This window comes from Drosophila grimshawi, unplaced genomic scaffold, assembly GCF_018153295.1.
Source record: "Drosophila grimshawi isolate 15287-2541.00 unplaced genomic scaffold, ASM1815329v1 contig_1374, whole genome shotgun sequence".
In the NCBI taxonomy this organism is placed as follows: domain Eukaryota; kingdom Metazoa; phylum Arthropoda; class Insecta; order Diptera; family Drosophilidae; genus Drosophila; species Drosophila grimshawi.
This window is the reverse complement of record NW_025062897.1, coordinates 123,489-131,206: the sequence shown is the minus strand read 5'-3', so window position 1 is coordinate 131,206 and position 7,718 is coordinate 123,489.

Sequence of the window (7,718 nt, the reverse complement as noted above, 5' to 3'; positions counted from 1 at the left end):
TTAATATCTTTCTTAGATGAGTCGGAAGTCAAATTTTTTTAATGCAGTTTTGTTCCAAAGATCGAGCGAATTCTAAAAACACCTTTATAATTGAAATGGGGCAATTTTTTACGAAGATATGACCATTTATTTCAAGGTAGACCCTATTTAATGCTTTCGATATATTTTCTATATATCGAAGAATATCCCTTAATATCTTTCTTAGATGAGTCGGAAGTCAAATTATTTTAATGCAGTTTTGTTTCGAAGATTGGGTGAATTCTAAAAACAACTTTATAATTGAAATAGGGCAATTTTTGACGAAGATATGATCATTTATTTCAAGGTAGACCCTATTTAATGCTTTCCATATATTTTCTATTTATCAAAGAATATCCCTTAATATCTTTCTTAGATGAGTCGGAAGTCAAATTATTTTAATGCAGTTTTGTTCCAAAGATCAAGTGAATTCTAAAAACACTTTTATACTTGAAATGGGGCAATTTTTGACGAAGATATGGCCATTTATTTCAAGGTAGACCCTATTTAATGCTTTCCATATATTTTCTATTTATCGAAGAAGATCCCTTAATATCTTTCTTAGATGAGTCGGAAGTCAAATAATTTTAATGCAGTTTTCTTCCACAGATTGCGTGAATTCTAAAAACACCTTTATAATTGAAATGGGGCAATTTTTGACGAAGATATGGCCACTTATTTCAAGGTAGACCCTATTTAATGCTTTCCATAGCTTTTCTGTTAATCAAGAATATCCCTTAATATCTTTCTTAGATGAATCGGAAGTCAAATTATTTTAATGCAGTTTTGTTGTTGTTCCAAAGATTGAGTGAAATCTAAAAACACCTTTATAATTGAAATGGGGCAATTTGAGACAAAGATATGGCCATTTGTTTCAAGGTTGACCCTATTTAATGTTTGCCTTATATTTTCTATTAGTCGAAGAATATCTTTTAATATCTGTCTTAGATAAGTCGGAAGTCAAATTATTTTAATTTTGTTTTGTTTCAAAGAATCCTAAAAACACCTTTATAATTGAAGTGGGGCAATTTTGGACGAAGATATGGCCATTTATTTCAAGGTAGACCCCTATTTAATGCTTTCCATATATTTTCTATTTATCGAAGAATATCCCTTTATATCTTTCTTAGATGAGTCGGAAGTCAAATTATTTTAATGCAGTTTTGTTCCAAAGATCGATTGAATTCTAAAATCACCTTTATAATTGAAATGGGGCAATTTTTTTTACGAAGATATGGCCATTTATTTCAAGGTAGACCCTATTTAATGCTTTCCATATATTTTCTATTTATCGAAGAATATCCCTTAATATCTTTCTTAGATGAGTCGGAAGTCAAATTATTTTAATGCAGTTTTGTTCCACAGATTGCGTGAATTCTAAAAACACCTTTATAATTGAAATGGAACAATTTTGGACGAAGATATGGCCATTTATTTCAAGGTAAACCCTATTTAATGCTTGCCTTATATTTTCTGTTAATCAAGAATATCCCTTAATATCTTTCTTAGATGAATCGGAAGTCAAATTATTTTAATGCAGTTTTGTTCCAAAATCGAGCGAATTCCAAAAACACCTTTATAATTGAAAGGGGGCAATTTTTGACGAAGATATGGCCATTTATTTCAAGGTAGACCCTATTTAATGCTTTCCATATATTTTCTATTTATCGAAGAATATCCCTTAATATCTTTCTTAGATGAGTCGGAAGTCAAATTATTTTAATGCAGTTTTGTTCCAAAGATCGAGTGAATTCTAAAAACACCTTTATAATTGAAATGGGGCAATTTTCGACGAAGATATGGCCATTTATTTCAAGGTAGACCCTATTTAATGCTTTCCATATATTTTCTATTTATCGAAGAATATCCCTTAATATCTTTCTTAGATGAGTCGGAAGTCAAATTATTTTAATGCAGTTTTGTTCCAAAGATCGAGCGAATTCTAAAAACACCTTTATAATTGAAGTGGGGCAATTTTTGACGAAGATATGGCCATTTATTTCAAGGTAGACCCTATTTAATGCTTTCCATATATTTTCTGTTAATCAAGAATATCCCTTAATATCTTTTTTAGATGAATCGGAAGTCAAATTATTTTAATGCAGTTTTGTTCCAAAGATTGTGTGAATTTTACAAACACCTTTATAATTGAAATGGGGCAATTTGAGACAAAGATATGGCCATTTATTTCAAGGTTGACCCTATTTAATGTTTGCCTTATATTTTCTATTAATCGAAGAATATCTTTTAATATCTTTCCTAGATGAGTCGGAAGTCAAATTATTTTAATGCAGTTTTGTTCCAAAGAATTCTAAAAACACCTTTATAATTGAAGTGGGGCAATTTTTGACGAAGATATGGCCATTTATTTCAAGGTTGACCCTATTTAATGTTTGCCTTATATTTTAAATTAATCGAAGAATATCTTTTAATATCTTTCTTAGATGAGTCGGAAGTCAAATTTTTTTAATGCAGTTTTGTTCCAAAGATCGAGCAAATTCTAAAAACACCTTTATAATTGAAATGGGGCAATTTTTTACGAAGATATGACCATTTATTTCAAGGTAAACCCTATTTAATGCTTTCGATATATTTTCTATATATCGAAGAATATCCCTTAATATCTTTCTTAGATGAGTCGGAAGTCAAATTATTTTAATGCAGTTTTGTTTCGAAGATTGGGTGAATTCTAAAAACAACTTTATAATTGAAATAGGGCAATTTTTGACGAAGATATGATCATTTATTTCAAGGTAGACCCTATTTAATGCTTTCCATATATTTTCTATTTATCAAAGAATATCCCTTAATATCTTTCTTAGATGAGTCGGAAGTCAAATTATTTTAATGCAGTTTTGTTCCAAAGATCAAGTGAATTCTAAAAACACTTTTATACTTGAAATGGGGCAATTTTTGACGAAGATATGGCCATTTATTTCAAGGTAGACCCTATTTAATGCTTTCCATATATTTTCTATTTATCGAAGAAGATCCCTTAATATCTTTCTTAGATGAGTCGGAAGTCAAATAATTTTAATGCAGTTTTCTTCCACAGATTGCGTGATTTCTAAAAACACCTTTATAATTGAAATGGGGCAATTTTTGACGAAGATATGGCCACTTATTTCAAGGTAGACCCTATTTAATGCTTTCCATAGCTTTTCTGTTAATCAAGAATATCCCTTAATATCTTTCTTAGATGAATCGGAAGTCAAATTATTTTAATGCAGTTTTGTTGTTGTTCCAAAGATTGAGTGAAATCTAAAAACACCTTTATAATTGAAATGGGGCAATTTGAGACAAAGATATGGCCATTTGTTTCAAGGTTGACCCTATTTAATGTTTGCCTTATATTTTCTATTAGTCGAAGAATATCTTTTAATATCTGTCTTAGATAAGTCGGAAGTCAAATTATTTTAATTTTGTTTTGTTTCAAAGAATCCTAAAAACACCTTTATAATTGAAGTGGGGCAATTTTGGACGAAGATATGGCCATTTATTTCAAGGTAGACCCCTATTTAATGCTTTCCATATATTTTCTATTTATCGAAGAATATCCCTTTATATCTTTCTTAGATGAGTCGGAAGTCAAATTATTTTAATGCAGTTTTGTTCCAAAGATCGATTGAATTCTAAAATCACCTTTATAATTGAAATGGGGCAATTTTTTTACGAAGATATGGCCATTTATTTCAAGGTAGACCCTATTTAATGCTTTCCATATATTTTCTATTTATCGAAGAATATCCCTTAATATCTTTCTTAGATGAGTCGGAAGTCAAATTATTTTAATGCAGTTTTGTTCCACAGATTGCGTGAATTCTAAAAACACCTTTATAATTGAAATGGAACAATTTTGGACGAAGATATGGCCATTTATTTCAAGGTAAACCCTATTTAATGCTTGCCTTATATTTTCTGTTAATCAAGAATATCCCTTAATATCTTTCTTAGATGAGTCGGAAGTCAAATTATTTTAATGCAGTTTTGTTCCAAAGAATTCTAGAAACACCTTTATAAATGAAATGGGGCAATTTTTGACGAAGATATGGCCATTTATTTCAAGGTAGACCCTATTTAATGCTTTCCATATATTTTCTATTTATCGAAGAATATCCCTTAATATCTTTCTTAGATGAGTCGGAAGTCAAATTATTTTAATGCAGTTTTGTTCCAAAGATTGCGTGAATTCTAAAAACACCTTTATAATTGAAATGGGGCAATTTTTGACGAAGATATGGCCATTTATTTCAAGGTAGACCCTATTTAATGCTTTCCATAGCTTTTTTGTTAATCAAGAATATCCCTTAATATCTTTCTTAGATGAATCGGAAGTCAAATTATTTTAATGCAGTTTTGTTCCAAAGATAGAGTGAATTCTAAAAACACCTTTATAATTGAAATGGGGCAATTTTTTACGAAGATATGGCCATTTATTTCAAGGTTGACCCTATTTAATGTTTGCCTTATATTTTCTATTAATCGAAGAATATCTTTTAATATCTTTCTTAGATGAGTCGGAAGTCAAATTATTTTAATGCAGTTTTGTTCCAAAGAATTCTAAAAACACCTTTATAATTGAAATGGGGCAATTTTGGACGAAGATAAGGCCATTTATTTCAAGGTAGACCCTATTTAATGCTTTCCTTATATTTTCTATTTATCGAAGAATATCCCTTAATATCTTTCTTAGATGAGTCGGAAGTCAAATTATTTTAATGCAGTTTTGTTCCAAAGATTGCGTGAATTCTGAAAACACCTTTATAATTGAAATGGGGCAATTTTGGACGAAGATATGGCCATTTATTTCAAGGTAGACCCTATTTAATGCTTTCCATATATTTTCTGTTAATCAAGAATATCCCTTAATATCTTTCTTAGATGAGTCGGAAGTCAAATTATTTTAATGCACTTTTGTTTCAAAGATTGAGCGAATTCTAAAAACACCTTTATAATTGAAAGGGGGCAATTTTTGACGAACATATGGCCATTTATTTCAAGGTAGACCCTATTTAATGCTTTCCATATATTTTCTATTTATCGAAGAATATCCCTTAATATCTTTCTTAGATGAGTCGGAAGTCAAATTATTTTAATGCAGTTTTGTTCCAAAGATTGCGTGAATTCTAAAAACACCTTTATAATTGAAATGGGGCAATTTTGGACGAAGATATGGCCATTTATTTCAAGGTAGACCCTATTTAATGCTTTCCATATATTTTCTATTTATCGAAGAATATCCCTTAATATCTTTCTTAGATGAGTCGGAAGTCAAATTATTTTAATGAAGTTTTGTTCCAAAGGTCGAGCGAATTCTAAAAACATCTTTATAATTGAAAGGGGGCAATTTTTGACGAAGATATGGCCATTTATTTCAAGGTAGACCCTATTTAATGCTTTCCATATATTTTCTATCTATCAAAGAATATCCCTTAATATCTTTCTTAGATGAGTCGGAAGTCAAAATATTTTAATGCACTTTTGTTTCTGAGATCCAGTGAATTTCTCCGAACACCTTTATAATTGCAATGGGGCAATTTTTGACAAAGATATGGGCATTTACTTCCAGGTAGACCCTATTTAATGCTTTCCATATATTTTCTATTTATCGAAGAATATCCCTTAATATCTTTCTTAGATGAATCGGAAGTCAAATTATTTTAATGCAGTTTTGTTCCAAAGATCGAGTGAATTCTAAAAACACCTTTATAATTGAAATGGGGCAATTTTGGACGAAGATATGGCCATTTATTTCAAGGTAGACCCTATTTAATGCTTTCCATATATTTTCTGTTAATCAAGAATATCCCTTAATATCTTTCTTAGATGAGTCGGAAGTCAAATTATTTTAATGCAGTTTTGTTTCGAAGATCGAGCGAATTCTAAAAACACCTTTATAAATGAAAGGCGGCAACTTTTGACGAAGATATGGCCATTTATTTCAAGGTAGACCCTATTTAATGCTTTCGATATATTTTCTATTTATCGTAGATTATCCCTTAATATCTTTCCTAGATGAGTCGGAAGTCAAATTATTTTAATGCAGTTTTGTTTCAAAGATCGAGTGAATTGTAGAAGAACCTTTTTAATTGAAACGGGCCAATTGTTTACGAAGATATGGCCATTTATTTCAAGGTAGACCCTATTTAATGCTTTCCATATAATGTCTATTTATCGAAGAATATCCCTTAATATCTTTCTTAGATGAGTCGGAAGTCAAATTATTTTAATGCAGTTTTGTTTCAAAGATCAAGTGAATTCTAAAAACATCTTTATAATTGAAATGGGGCAATTTTTTACGAAGATATGGCCATTTATTTCAAGGTAGACCCTATTTAATGCTTTCCATATATTTTCTGTTAATCAAGAATATCCCTTAAAATCTTTCTTAGATGAGTCGGAAGTCAAATTATTTTAATGCAGTTTTGTTCCAAAGATCGAGTGAATTGTAAAAACATATTTATAATTGAAATGGGGGCAATTTTTTACGAAGATATGGCCATTTATTTCAAGGTTGACCCTAATTAATGTTTGCCTTATATTTTCTATTAATCGAAGAATATCTTTTAATATCTTTCTTAGATGAGTCGGAAGTCAAATTATTTTAATGCAGTTTTGTTCCAAAGAATTATCAAAACACCTTTATAATTGAAATGGGGCAATTTTGGACGAAGATAAGGCCATTTATTTCAAGGTAGACCCTATTTAATGCTTTCCATATATTTTCTATTTATCGAAGAATATCCCTTAATATCTTTCTTAGATGAATCGGAAGTCAAATTATTTTAATGCAGTTTTGTTTCAAAGATTGAGTGAATTCTAAAAACACCTTTATAATTGAAAGGGAGCAATTTTTGACGAAGATGTTGCCATTTATTTCAAGGTAGACCCTATTTAATGCTTTCCGTATATTTTCTGTTAATCAAGAATATCCCTTAATATCTTTCTTAGATGAGTCGGAAGTCAAATTATTTTAATGCAGTTTTGTTCCAGAGATTGCGTGAATTCTAAAACACCTTTATAATTGAAATGGGGCAATTTTTGACGAAGATATGGCCATTTATTTCAAGGTAGACCCTATTTAATGCTTTCCATATATTTTCATTTAATCAAGAATATCCCTTAATATCTTTCTTAGATGAGTCGGAAGTCAAATTATTTTAATGCAGTTTTGTTCCAAAGATTGAGTGAATTCTAAAAACACCTTTATAATTGAAATGGGGCAATTTTTGACAAAGATATGGCCATTTATTTCAAGGTAGACCCTATTTAATGTTTGCCTTATATTTTCTATTAATCGAAGAATATCTTTTAATATCTTTCTTAGATGAGTCGGAAGTCAAATTATTTTAATGCAGTCTTGTTCCAGAGAATTCTAAAAACACCTTAATAATTGAAATGGGGCAATTTTTTACGAAGATATGGCCATTTATTTCAAGGTAGACCCTATTTAATGCTTTCCATATATTTTCTATTTATCGAAGAATATCCCTTAATATCTTTCTTAGATGAGTCGGAAGTCAAATTATTTTAATGCAGTTTTGTTCCAGAGATTGCGTGAATTCTGAAAATACCTTTATAATTGAAATGGGGCAATTTTTGACGAAGATATGGCCATTTATTTCAAGGTAGACCCTATTTAATGCTTTCCATATATTTTCTATTTATCGAAGAATATCCCTTAATATCTTTCTTAGATG